We start from the raw sequence: 14,875 nt of genomic DNA, 5'->3' as shown, positions 1-14,875 counted from the left end.
CAATGAGATCATTCATCTAAGAGTAGGCAGGGCGCCAGAGAAAGGGTTATGGGCTCTCTTGGCTGAGCCACTGTGGCTGTGGCGAGGTTAATTATAGTCAGAGTACAGCCCAAGGTCAGGAGGGCTGAGTTGACTCATTCTGCAGAACAATCAAGAGTCAGGGCAGGTAAGGTTAGCAGATTGGGGTTCACCCACAAGGGTACAGCCACAGAGAAGGATGGGTGCTCAGACTCGGTTTGCCCAATGCCAGGCTGGCCCTGGTAGCATCTCCCTGGCGACCACAAGGCCCCCTTGCAGCTGCAATGTCCAGATTTATGACTTCCAGTAAGGGCTGAGCCAAGGTCCTCAGGCAAAAGGTTGAGCAATAAGCCCACATTCAGGCAGAGCTGGGTTTGTATCTGGCACTGTTTGGAGCTCTGTGATTCTAAGCAAGTTTTGTCAACTTTCTGAGACTCCATTTCCTCTGTAGTAAATGAGACCATTATATGTCCTTCACTCATTGGGGAGATAAAATAATGTATGGGAAGTGTCTCTCTATAGTTGGTATTCATTATTTTTTATTGAGTTATAGCTGACGTTCAATGTTAGTTTCAGGCATACAACATAGTAATTCAATATTTATATACAGTACAAAGTGATCACCATGGTGAGTCTAGTTACCATCTGTCACTGTACATAGTACTACAATATTATTGACTATTCCCTATGTTGTACTTTACATCTCTGTGATTTACTTATTTTCTAACTGGAAGTTTGTACTTCTTAATCCCCTTCACCCATTTTGTCCACTCCCTACTCCCCTCCTCTCTCACAACCACCAGCTTGTTCTCTGTATTTAGGAGTCTGCTTCTGGTTTGTTTTGTTCATTTGTTTTGTTTTTCGAAGATGCCACATATAAGTGAAATCACATGGTATTGGGTTTTTTTTGTAGGAATTATTTCATTTAGCATAATACCCTCTACATCTATTCTTGTTGCAAATGTCAAGACTTCATTCTTTTTTTTTTATGCCTAAGTGGCGTGTGTGTGTGTGTGTGTGTGTGTTTAAGAGAGAGCGGGAGAGAGAGAGAGATCTTTATCCATTCACTCATTCACAGACACTTTGGTTGTTTCCATATCTTGGCTATAGTAAATAATGCTGCAGTGAACATAAGGGTGCAATATGTATTTTCAAATTAGTGTTTTTGTTTTCCTTGGATAAATACCCAGAAGTAGAATTGCTAAATTGTATGGTATTTTTATTTTTAATTTTTTGAGGAAAATTTGTACTGTTTTCTCCTGTGACTGCGCCAATTTACATTCTCACCAAAAATGCACAAGGGTTCCCTTTTCTCCGCATCCTTTTTAACACTTGTTATTTTTTGTCTTTTTGATTCTAGCCATTCTGACAGGTGTCAGGTGATATCTCATTGTGGTTTTGAAGTCTATTTCCCTGATGATGAGTGACATTGAGCATCTTTTCATGTGCCTGCTGGCCATCTGGATGTCTATTTGGAAAAATATCTATCAGGTCACCTGCCCATTTTTTAATTGGATTTTTTGGTTTATTTGCTGTTGAGTTGTATAAATTTTTTAAAATATATTTTGAATATTAATCTCTTATCAAATACATCATTTGAAAATATCTTCTCCCATTCAGAAAGTTGCCTTTTCATTTTTTTGATGGTTTCCTTTGCTGTGCAAAAGCTTTTTATTTAGATGTAGTCCCAATTATTTATTTTTTATTTTGTTGCCCTTGGCTGAGGAGAGAGATCCACAAAGATATTGCTAAGACCGATGTCTAAGAGTTTACAGTCTTTGTTTTGTTTTTTTTAGGAGTTTTATGGTTTTAGTTTTACATGTTACATTTAGATCTTTGGTCATTTTGAGCTTATTTTTGTATATGGTATAAGAAAGTGGTCCAGTTCATTCTTTTGCATGTAGCTATCCGGTTTTCCCAACACTGTTTCTTAAAGACTGTCTTTTCCTCATTGTATGTTCTTGCCTCCTTCATCATAGATTAATTGACCATATAAGCATGGGTTTATTTTTGGGCTCTATCCTGTTCCACTGATCTATGTGTCTGTTTTTGTGCCAGTACCATACTGTTTTGATTACTACAGCTTTGTAGTATAGTTTGAAATCTGGGAGTGTGATTCTTCTGGCTTTGTTCTTCTCTCTCAAGAATCCTTTGGCTATTTGTGGTCTTTTGTGGTTCCATACAAATTTTAGGACTATTTGTTCTAGCTCTATGAAAAATGTTATTGGTAGAGGTGCCTGGGTGGCTCAGTCGTTAAGCATCTGCCTTTGGCTCAGGTCATGATCCCAGGGCCCTGGGATCGAGCCCCACATCAGGCTCTCTGCCGGGCGGGAAGACTGCTTCTCCCTTTCCCACTCTCCCTGCTTGTGTTCCCTCTCTCGCTGTCTCTCTCTGTCAAATAAATTAATTAAATCTTTAAAAAAAAAAAAAAGAAAAATATTATTGGTGCTTTGGTAGGGATTGCATTGAATTTATAGATTGCTTTGGATACTATGAACATTTTAACAATATTCTTATAATCCATGAGCATGGTATATTTTTCCAGTTATCTGTGTCATTTTCAATTTCTTTCATTAAGTCTTTTCTTTCTTTCTTTCATTAAGTCTTATAGTTTTCAGAGTATAGGATTTTTACCTCCTTGGTTAGATTTTTAGGTATTTTATTCTTTTTGAAGCAGTTGTAAATGGGATTGTTTTCTTAATTTCTCTTTCCAGTAGTTCATCATTAATGTATAGAAATGCAACAGATTTCTGTATGTTAATGTTGTATCCTGCAACTTTACTGAATTTATTTATTCTAATAGTTTTTTTTGGTGGAGTCTTTAGGGTTTTCTGTATATAGTATCACGTCATCTGCAAATAGTGGCAGTTTCACTTTTTCCTTACCAATTTGGATGTCTTTTATTTCTTTTCCTTGTCTGACTGTTATGGCTAGAACATTCAGTACTGTGTTGAATAAAAGTGGAGAGAGGGGGCATCCTTGTCTTGTTCTTGATTTAGAGGAAAAGATTTCAGCTCTTCAGCATTGAGCATAATGTTAGCTGTGTGGGTTTGTCATATATGACTTTTGTTAGGTTAAGGCATGTTTCCTCTATACCCACCTTGTTGAGAATTTTTTTTATCATAAATGGATATTGAATTTTGTCAAATGCTTTTTCTGTATTTATTGAGATGCTTATATGATTTTATCCTTTATTTTGTTAATGTCGTATATCATGTTGATTGATTTGCAGATGTTAAACTATCCTTACATCTCTGGAATAAATCCCATTTGTTCATAGTGTATGACCTTTTCAAAATATTATTGAATTTGGTTTGCCAGTCTTTTGTTGAGGAATTTTGCATCTATGTTCATCAGGGTTATTGGCCTGAAATTTTCTTTTCTTAGAGTGTCTTTGGTTTTGGTATCAGGATGTTATTGGCTTTGTAAAATGAAGTTGGAATTGTTACTTCCTCATTGATTTTTTGGAATAATTTGAGAAGGATAGGTATTAACTCTTCTTTAAGTGTTTGGTAGAATTCATCTGTAAAGCCATCTGAACCTAGACTTTTGTTTGGTGGGAGCTTTTGATTACTGGTTCACTTTCATTATCAGTAATGTGTCTCTTCACATTTTTTTAAATTTCTTCATGATTTAGTCTTGAAAGATTGCATGTTTCCAGGAATTTATCCATTTCTTTTAGGTCATCTAATTTGTTGGTATATAATTGTTCATATTATTCTCATGATCCTTTGTATTTCTGTGGTATCCATCATAATTTCTCCTCTTTCATTTCTGATTTTATTTATTTGGGCTCTCTCTTTTGTTCCTGTTGGGCTGAACTAAAGGTTTATAGACTTTGCTTATCTTTTCAAAGAACCAGACCTTATTTATTTGGTCTCTATTTCATTTATTTCTGCTCTGATCTTTATTATTTTTTTCCCATCTACTAACTGAGTTTTCTTTGTTCTTTTTCTAGTTCTTTAAATGTAAAGTTACATTTTTTGAGATTTTTCTTGTTTCTTGACGTAGACCATTTTCATTTTTCTCAAGGTATTTTTTGTTTTTCTTTTTGATTTCTTCATTGACCCATTGGTTGTTTAATTTAGTCTCTATGTATTTTTCTTTTTTCCCAGTTTTCTTCTTGTAATTGATTTCTAGTTTTATGCCATCATGGTTAGAAAAGATTCTTGATATGACTTCAATCTTCTACACTTATTAAGACTTGTTTTGTGGCCTAACATGCAATCTCTTCTGGATAATGTTCCATGTGCACTTGAAAAGAATGTGTATTCTGTTTTTGGATGAAGTGTTCTGTATATATCTATTAAGTCCATTTGGTCTAATGTGTTGTTTAAAGCCAATGTTTTCCTATTGATTTTCTGTCTGGATAATCTATTCATTGATGTAAGTGGGGTAATAAAGTGCCCTACCATTATTGTATTGCTGTCTATTTCTTCCTTTTTCCTGTTGATATTTGCTTTATATATAGGTGCTCCTATATTGGGTGCATAAAAGTTTATTAATGTTATATGTTCTTGTTGGTTTGACTCTTTTACTGTTATATAATGCTTTTCTTTGTCTTTTGTTGTAGCCTTTATTTTAAAGTCAATTTTGTTTGACATAAGCACCGCTACCCCAGCTTTCTTTTTATTTCCATTTGTATGGCATATATTTTCCCCATACTTTTACTTTCATTCTGTGAGTTCCATTAGGTTTGAAGTGAGTCTCCTATAGGCAGCACATAGAAGGGTCTTATTTGTTTTAATCCATTCAGCCACTCTGTCTTTTGATTGGAGCACTTAGTCCATTTACATTTAAAGTAATTATCAGTAGGTATGTACTTATTTCCATTTTGTTAATTATTTTCTGGCTGTGTTTGTAGTTCCTCTCTGTTCCTTTTTTCTTCTTTCTTTCTTCCTTTGTACTTTGTTTTCTTTAGTGTTATATTTAGATTCCTTTCTCTTTTGTATATTTATTATAAATGTTTTCTTTATGATTACTGTGAGGTTCACATATAATATCTTTTGTATGTAACAATCTGGTTTAAGTTAACAGTAATTTAGTTTTGAATACATGCCAAAACTTTATATTTTTATCCCCGCACACACATTTTATATTTTCAGTGACACATTTCACATCCTTTTATTTTATGTATCCCTTAACTAATTACTGTATTTTAATTATATCTACTACTTTTATCTTTTACCCTTCATACTTGCTTTATAAGTGGTTGATCCACTAACTTTATTATTTATTTACCTTTTTCAGTGAGATTTTACTTTTGCATGTTTTCTTATTATTAACTAGTGCCTTTTCTTTTTAGCTTAGAGAAGTCCCTTTAACATTTCTTCTAAGTCCAGTTTAGTGGTGATTAATTTCTTTGGCTTTTGCTTAGCTGGAAAATTCTTAAGCTCTCCTGCAATTCTGAATGATAACCTTGTTGGGTAAAAAAATTCTTGGTTGGCAGTTTTTCCCATATTCAGTGCTTTGAATATGTCATGCCACTCCTTTCTGGCTTGCAAAGTTTCTATGGAAAAATCTGCTGATATCCTTATGGGGTTTCCTCTTCTATGTAGTATGTTGCTTTTCTCTTACTGCTTTTTTTTTTTTTTTAAGATTTTATTTATTTATTTGTCAGAGAACATGCACAAGCAGGGGGAGCAGCAGAGGGAGACGGAGAAGCAGGCTCCCCACCGAGCAGAGAGCCAGACATGGAGCTCAATCCCAGAACCCTGGGATCAGGACCTGAGCTGAAGGCAGTCACTTAACGGACTGAGCCACCCAGGCATCTCATCTCTTACTGCTTTTAAGATTCTCTCTTTATCCTTAACTTTTAGCATTTTAATTATAATGTGTCTCAGTGTGTTTCTCTGGATTCATCTTATTTGGAACTCTCTAGGTTTCCTGGACCTGGAGGTCTGTTTCCTTCTCCAGATTAGGGACATCTTTGGCCATTATTTCTTCCAATAGCTTTTCTGTTCCTTTCTTTCTCTCTTCTCTTTCTGAGACCCCTATAATATAAATATTATTCCATTTGATTCCTAGAGGTTCCTTAAGGTATCCTCACTTCTTTTTTTTTTCATTTTTCTGCTCTATCTTGGTTGTTTTCCATTGTTTTGTTGTCCAGATTGCTGATTTGTGCTTCTATTTTATCCATTCTGCTGTTGAACCCTTGTAGTGTATTTTTCACTTCAGTTATAACTTCCATTTGGCACTTTTTAATATTTTCTCTTCGTTGAAATTCTTGCTGTGTTTATCCATTCTTCTCCTGAGCTTGGTGAGCATCTTTATGACTATTACTTTGAATTCTTTATCAGGTAGGTTGCTTATTTCCAGTGAGGTCCTTTTTTGTGGATTTGCTTATTCTTTGGTTTGGAACATATTCCTCTGTCTCTTCATTTTGCCTGTCTCTCTGTGTTTGTCTGTATGTATTAGGCAAAATTGCTACCTCTCTCAGTCTTGAAAGAGTGGCCTTGTGTAGGAGCTTTTCTGTGTGGCCCAGAAGTGCAATCTCCCCTGGTCAAAAGAGCTGGACACACTCTGGGCATCCCTCATGTGAGCTGTGTGTGCCTGCAGGAGTGATTGGGCTGTGGTTGCTGTGCAGGGAGGGTGGGGCTCAGGGCACTCATCTGGCCTGGTTGCAGCTAGGTTGCTGTGTGGGGTCGGCAGGGATCTGAGAGCTTCTCTGGTCCATTTCTGGCTCATCTGCTCCAGTAGTGTGTGGCTTGGGGCACTTGCCCATCTAAGATATGGGCAGGGTGGGCAGAGTATGCCTTCTGGAGCTAGCAGGCCAGTGGGAGGGCACCAAAAATGGCATCTGTTTGCTCCATTGCCAGCAAGTGAGGATGAGATTGCAAAAATGGTGTCTTCCAGCACTTCCACCCCTGGATAAAGTCCCTGCAGGTTCCTGCCTTTCTGGTAGCAGCTTTAAAATTAGTAAGTGGGTCCCCATCACTTATGTTCTAGGTGTTTTCCAATTTGTTGCTTTTATGCTGGGTCTCAGGGTGAGTGGGTTTGTATGCAAGCCCTTGAAGAGCTGGATCTCCATTCCCTATAGTTCTATGATTCTTCTGGTCTTAATCCTCATTGATTTTCAAAGCAAGATGTTTTGGGGGCTGATCTTTCTGGTGCTAACTCCCGGGGTTGAGTGTGTCATGTGGGGCACAATCCCCCCACTCCTCAAGGGAGATTTCCATATTTTGGGATCCCTCCCAATTCTGGGGTCACTGAATCTGGGGTGTGGTCCTGGGCCAGGTCATGTCTGCCTCTCCTACTCTTCTCAATGAACTTCTTTAGTACTTTTTGTGGAGATGCTGCTCATCTAGTTCTCAGGTCCTTTTCAGGAGAAAATTGTTCCATATGTAGCTGTAAGTTGGCTGTGTCCGTAAGAGGAGGTGAATTTAGGGTCTTCCTACTCAGCCATCATGAACTCCCTCTGAAAGTATTAATTTCTTTTTAAAAAAATATTTATTTATGTTAGAGAGAGAGCATGTGTGTGAGCAGGGGAAGAGGGAGAGGGAGAATCTCAAGCAGACTCCATGACACTGGGCTTGATCCCAGGACCCTGAGATCATGACCTGAGCTGAAATCAAGAGTCAGACACTTAACTGACTGAGCCACCCAGGCGCCCCTGAAAGTCTTAATTTCTAACTAAACTCTGCCATAGTCAGCAGACAACCTTTACCTATCAACCTCTTCAGAGATGGCTTTGCTACTTTGTCACCTTGCCCAAGGTCCTACCCTTCCTGAAGTGACTTGAAGTCAATGAGCAATCAATGCCTGTCATCTCTGCCCAGATCCAATAACTCTGAAGTCCATTCTAGTGCCAGGGCACTTCCTGGCCTCATCTGATGCTGTCGTCATCAGGCCTACATTTGGCTTGAGTCCTCCTTCTGCATTTTCTTCTCCCTTCTCCTCCTCTCTTCAAGTGTTCATCCCTAGGATGCTCTCTAATAAATATATTTCCCCCTAAACTCCATCTCAGAGTCCACTTTCCAGGGAATAAACCTGTGACATATTGGCTCACCTAAGTGAAAGGTCTAGGGGCTATCAAGCATAGCAGAAAGTTAAGCTAAATATGATCTCTGCCCTCTCAGACCTTACTTTCTAATGAAGAAGAGAGATCTTAAATAATGGTATATCCAATATGGTAATCGTGGCCAGATGGGAGGTACTAAGAAAAGAAGGTGGGGTGAGAATTTATAATAGGGGACATGACCTGGGGAGGCCCCCCCCCAGCAGGGGACCCATAAGGTGACTTTGTAGGATGAGTAGGGAGGAGCCAGGTTGGGGGAGAGCCTGCCGAGGCCAAGGGGACAACACATCATAGGAAGGAGTTGTGTTTGGAGCAACCAAAAGGCCAGGGTAGCTGGAGCCTAATGCAGCAAAACTTCGACGTACGAAAGAGTTCCATTGTATGGGCTCCTTCCTTTCTTCACCTCAACCATTCACTTGGCATCCTCCATCTTCATGTTGCCTGTTGGATGCCTGAGACTTCTTTTCTTTGTCCCTCTTTCTCTCTGCACAGACCTGCTGCTTTCCTGACCCTAACCCCCTTTTCTCTGCCCCCAGAGTTAATATATTCTGCACCCCTTTGGATCCCCTTGAACTTCTTTAATGAATCCAAAACATGAATGGCAATGTGTGCCATCTAGTTTCTTAGGACCTTTGGGGCAATAATTTTGTTGCAGAGAGGAAATGGTGGAGGTAGAGGCTGGAGCCAACTGGAGAAAGAAAAATCTTTGCTGAAATGCCACGCCAAAGGGGACGAGGTAGGGCGCCTGGGTGGCTCTGTTGGTTAAGCGACTGCCTTCGGCTCAGGTCATGATCCCGGAGTCCCGGAATCGAGTCTCGCATCGGGCTCCCTGCTCGGCGGGGAGTCTGCTTCTCCCTCTGATCTTCCTCCCTCTCATGCTCTCTGTCTCTCATTCTCTCTCTCAAATAAATAAATAAAATCTTAAAAAAAAAAAAAAGGGGGGGGGGGACGAGGTACAGGAGCCAGGTCCTGGCATGAGGGAGATGGACCGGAACCAGGAAACAAGTCAATGAGAGGCCCAATTATTGGAGTGCCGGAAAGTGGAGTGTGGGGGCAGAGTCAGCTGGAAGGTGGTTGATCTGTGGTTGAGTTGCTTTTTCTAGGAGTCAGCCCTACCCTGGCTCCACTTGGGAGCTGCAGCCCAAGGCCCTGCCTCGTCTACAGGTGTGAGTAATGCTGAGAATGGCGGGCACATGGCAAAGGGGAACTCTCTGGAGCCAGGAACCACACCTGTCTACGTTTTTCAAAGCCTTATCACCTTTGCAATTTAAGCAGTTTCATTTCCACTGAGATTAAAAGTAAGCGTGAGCAATTAGATAAATTAGGTCTGATTGAGTACTCCCTAAGGAAGTGTGAGAGAATAACCTTGAACTTCATCCCACCTATCAAATATCTTGGTCATAATTGCCTTCTTTATTTCCTAAGAGTTTTGAAGTACTTTGTTTGTGTATGCCAATGTTTTTGTATACTTAATAGTTTTGTAAAGAATACATAGATTTTTGTAAAGATGCTTTTATGTTTTTATCTTGCAACCATTCAATTCAATGACCTCTGCTCACCGTGTTATTTTAGGTAGGAAATACTGGTTTCGCCTTCCCTTGTACTGTGTGGCAAGAGGCCAGGGGTTTGTTTTCTCCCTGCACAGATAGATCCTTCTACTAGTCCCTCGCCACACCTGTCCAGGCTTCTGCAACTCCTATTGATCCTTCAACGTCGGCTTCAGTGCAACTTTCTCTAGGGAGCCCTCCCCTCCTGGGTCTTCACTTGTGTATCTTCCTCAGGGCAGTATTCACACTCTGTTGGATTCCCTATCTGCTTGCTTGTCTGGCTCTTGTACCAGACCCGTGTTTTGACACTGAGTTGCAATCGCTGATGGGCGGTGAAATGTGAAATCAACGTAGTGGGTCATGACCAGTATATTTAGGTTTTGTAATCTTTATCTTGGGATTTTTTTTTCTAGGTTGCATTTGAATAGTAATACACCCATGTTTGCTACTTAGCTTTATTTTTTACTTCTATATAATGAGTGAGGGTTGTTTCATGAAGCTTTTGTTTTCAGTCTGTGTGTGTGTGTATCTGCATGCACAATAGTGAATAAGAGAGACCTAGGCCTGAGCACTTTGGAGCGCATGGTATGAAGGAGTATTTTTCTTCAGATTTTTAAACTGTGACCTACAGTAGGAGAAACATTTTATACTGTAACATTTTTATATGGTAAAAAAACATTTTATAATGTAAAGTGTTTTATACCGCATACATACACACATTCCCATAGTTTTCAAAACCTATATATTGGGCTTTGATATGTACGCCTCACATGAGGTAGCTATTTTTAACTTATTATAGATGTGACGAAATGGAGATTGAGCAATTAAGTGACCTGCAAAGGTCCAACCTCTCGTAGAAGTTGGAGCTCGGGCCTTGAATCCAGGATTCTGATCTAGTACACTTTCTCACTCATGTGAATTTTTATACCCCTACACACAGAGGCAAAGTAGCACGAGCTCTAATATCCCATCAATACATATAGGATTGTAATTTGTTATACACAGTATTGTGCAAGACCCCAGCTGCACAGCTGTGGGTGGGGGGATGCCATAGGCACTTGGGAAAGCCGCTGAGCAGATAAGTGCGCTCAGCAAATAGGGTTTTGCGAGTAGAGAGCTAATGTTGTTACAAGTCAATTTATTGTCCACTGAGAAAAGCTCATTATTTTTATTTCGGACTCCACTAATAGAAGTAGAATATGCAGGAGAGAAGTGATTATCTTGTACTTTTCTAAGAGCTTTGTATTTTATCATGGGCAGCACATTTTGAAATCAAAGACAAAAGATGGATTGTTTTTAGAAGAAAATGCCCTGGGAAGTGAGAAGACTCAGGGTCAGGCCATAGGAGGATGGAAGGTCAGGAATTGGGTGGCGGGGGGGGGGGGGGTGCAGCAGACCAGAGGTGGGAGTGGAGTAGAGCTCTCCAGGTACATGAAGGGCTGTCTGGTGGCAAAGGGCTCAGAATGGCATCAGGGGGCCCCATGGATGGGAACAACATAGGGACCGAGTCCCACGTGGCAAAACCTTTTGTGGGTTTTGCCTGCATGGTGTCTGCTTTTCTTTCTTTCTTTCACAGAACCCACGTCTTGTTCAGGGAATAGGTCCCTCTTACATTTGGCCAACATGGTCATTTTGGTGGGCTAACTCTATTCCTTCTACCAGGTGATCTTATAGCTCTGGTCTAAGATAATCAGCATACCCCTTCCTCTCTGGCCACAATGATTGGTCTAAGAATCATCTTGGCACTCAGATCAGGTTTATAAGAAGTACATTTTGAGTTTCTAGGAATTTGTTGGTAAAAATCTTCTCCCCTCACTGGATTCACAAGTGCATGTATCTATGGGGGAAGTCAACACAAAGGAGCACACAGCCAAAAGAAGGGGTAACACTATGCCCCAACGCTTTTATTCTGAGCCCCTGAAAGCAGCCATGCCTGATGTCCTGTAGATCTTTTGGTTAGGTGAGCCAGTATGTCACAATTTTGTTCCCTGGAAAGTGGACTCAGATGGAGTCTGGGGTGCAGGATATTTATTGGGGAGTGTCCTGGGGATGAACACTTGAGGAAGGAAAGTGAGTGGAAGTTGCAGAGGGAGGACTCAAGCCAAACACAGGCCTTAAAACAGCTGCAGCCAAGCCCTGAGTTGGGTGGAGATGACCCAGACATCTATACTCCAGCACTGATTATTCACTGGCTTTGAGTTACCCCATGAAAGGTTGGGGCAGCAAAGTAATTCCTGAAAGGGCTGAGGATTAAAGATTGCTGGCTGGCAGCTCTCCATCAGCTGGTGCTAAACATCCTTCATTGGAGGGGCATCTATCTGGTTGGCACGTCAAGAGTTTGCCACACAATGTATTCCTTAATTATTTATTTTTTTGGTAATGTCCATTTCAGCTGGGCTTTTCTGTCACTGGCAACTGAAGGAATCCTGACAGGCAAACAAGGAAACATTTTCTAAAATTCAGAGCTGTCCATATATGTAAGGGGCTGCCTTGGTGGGGATCAAGCTTGAGATGTTCAAGCAAAGCCTGGCAGACCACTTCCCTTTGGAAGGGAAGTTTCATGCACTGGAGAGAAATTTGAGCTGCACGACCTTTCATTCTAAGATTCCTTGACTCATGGTCTCTGAAGACAGGCTTAAAGAGATTCTGGTTACTTCTGGACAGACACATGGACATCACATAGACACATCACATGGACATCAGAGAATCCCAGATCAAATCATATCAAGTCTTATTTCTCCCAGCTAATTTCACTTGACTGTAGACTTGGAGGAATTTGACTTGAATTTGGAGATGAAGAGGATATTGCTTGGTTTGCTAAGGAAAGACCCCCTTTTTTTTTTTTTTATGTCATTAGAAGGAGCCCTAAAGGAGTTCCTTAGCTGACTTTACCACAGACTCTTTTCACCTACAATGCCCAAAAAGACAGATGCCATCCTCAGTTAATGCTATCATGGGGCCTCTCTGTCAGGTTTTCCTCCCTCTATTTCTGTCTCTGAGTTCTTCATGTCTCCTGGTCTCCAGCCTCTGGCCTCTCATGTCACTATGCCACTCCCTGAGTCAGGCTTCACTGGCTGCTTGTGAGGCCACCTCTCCCTTCATGCCAAGGACCTCATGCCTCGGCCTCATGCACCCCTCTGGCCCTCCCTGCCATCCATCCAGGGTTGTGTCTAAGCCCTGAGCTCTGGGCATCTAGCTCCTGCCTGTCTGCTGGATCCCCCACTGCCTGCTTTGGCTCCCTCTGATGTGGCTGTTTCTCCAGCCCCGAGCTCTCCACCTCAGCTGGGTGTCTACAGACTTGGCAGGGAGTACAGGCACCTTGTATATGGTATGAGGAAAGGGCCCTGGACTCAGTGCCTGGAGAATCAAGAGTTTGAGCCCCAAGAGCCTCTGCCACTCCCGTGGATCAGTCACCCCTGTCTCTGAGCTCTAATTTCTTCGTCTTTGAAGCAGACCTGCCTTGCCTCACAAAGTCGTGGTTGGAATCCTCATAGTCCTAGCTACCCTTGACTGAGGCTTTGCCACATGCTGGGTATTAAGCTTAGCACTTCTTAATCCTCGCAACACAACACTTTGAGGATGGCGGTTTTTATCCTGATTTTATAGATGAGGAAATGGAGGCCTGGAGAGGTTAAATAATTTACTCCAGATCACACGGTAGGGCTAAAATTCAAACCCTGATGTGTCCTCTATAACACTCTTGACATTTATGCACTTCGCTATAAGATGAGGAACACAGAAATGCTTTATAACACTGAGAAGTCTTTTCTGCACATCAGCATTTATCATTATTTCTAAATCATCCATAAATCTCTCTGGGTCTCAAAGGTGCAAGGACTGTCTGATAGGGATGGTGCTGATCCATCTGTGAGCAAATTGCAGAGAGAACCATCTTGAGTTAGTTCTTCACATCTCTAATTTCTTCAGCCTCAAGAAACACATACCTAGCAAATGTAGGGAGATGGGAGGAGAAGACTTCCTGTTACTGAAGATGCACTGAATACTTGAATCTGGAACTTGATCCCCAGATCAGCTTTGAGGAAACAAAGCTTGGCTGGAATCAAAATGGCCAGCGTCTTTGCACCTCGCAAATATGCCTGCAGTGGCCACTGCCCTCATTATACCCTACAGCATCTGCAGGCACCACACACTGAAGTGCCTGTGTGGGAGCAGGAGCCCCTGACTCTCTCCATGCTGGGCCGCAGCACTTTCTCAGGAATGGAAGCAGATGCTAGGAGAAAGTTTGCTCCCACTTGCATTCAAAGTTGGCTGGAGAGATTCAGGGAGTGTTGCTGGACATTGGCAACCCCGAGCTGCCGCATGTGCTATGGTCGCTGGCTCCCAGCTCTGGAGTGGATGAAGCCGTGGTAGTTCTGCAGACTCGGCCTGCCAAGAAAGAAGCTGTCCAGAAGGTGGGTGCTGTTGCTGTGCTCCCTCTTAGACAAGGAAAACCTGATTCAAGAGCCAAATAACTCCTCAGGGAAGTCAGCTCAAGTCTTGAAGGCTCCCTAGCTTGTCCCATGAACCTCCACACCAAGAACCACAAATTGCAAATTTAACAGGTCATTTTGTATCAAAAGGTCAATTATGAAGCACCTAGAATTTTTTAATTATATGAATATATTCTCTGGGTTCTGCTATGGCCTAGACAGTGTTAAAACTTTTTTTCTATTGTTGTTTTTAAGTTTCTCCCCTAGAAATTGATTTTATTTAATATACACAAGTCTTTTCTCAAAGAAAAATCCATTAAAGAAAAAAATGTACCGGTACAGCATCAGGTTCTGCCGGCTGCAAACCACCCCGCGGATACCAGGTGGTGGCGCCCGAGAGGCCGTAGCCGCGGGACGGATCTGGCCTTCCAGGCTCCCGACAAGAAATCTTGAGGCTTCAGTTTCCAAGTGCCAGGGCTCAATTGGCCAGGCGTTCTGCATTCTTCATGTGTCAGCAGCCTGGCTGCTCTTGTTCCTCGCAGTGCAACCAGGTGCCCTGGGGTTTGTCCACAGCTAGTCACCCGAAGTCTCTCGGGAAGTGAGAGCATTTCCCTCCTGCTGCAGAGACAATGCACATTCTCTTTGGAAACCAGTGGGCCCCTGCAGTCCCTGCCCTTGCCTTGCCCACTATCACTGCCCTTCACAGGTCTGTCTCCTCCTCTGTATTTATGGAAACCATTTACGATGGGCCCGTGCGGATCCGGGGGGAATCTGAGTGCCTTCCCATGTGTCAACCCAGAGCTTCCTACAGTGGCATCCCAGAACTACAGGTGGCCCACTCTTTGATTCTCTCGTTCTCCACT

The sequence above is a fragment of the Mirounga angustirostris genome, unplaced genomic scaffold (genome assembly GCF_029215605.1).
Source record: "Mirounga angustirostris isolate CCGP_5_RB_7025 unplaced genomic scaffold, mMirAng1.0.hap1 SCAF_4, whole genome shotgun sequence".
NCBI classification, from domain to species: domain Eukaryota; kingdom Metazoa; phylum Chordata; class Mammalia; order Carnivora; family Phocidae; genus Mirounga; species Mirounga angustirostris.
The sequence above is the reverse complement of the archived record's forward strand: the minus strand, read 5'-3'. Positions refer to the sequence as shown.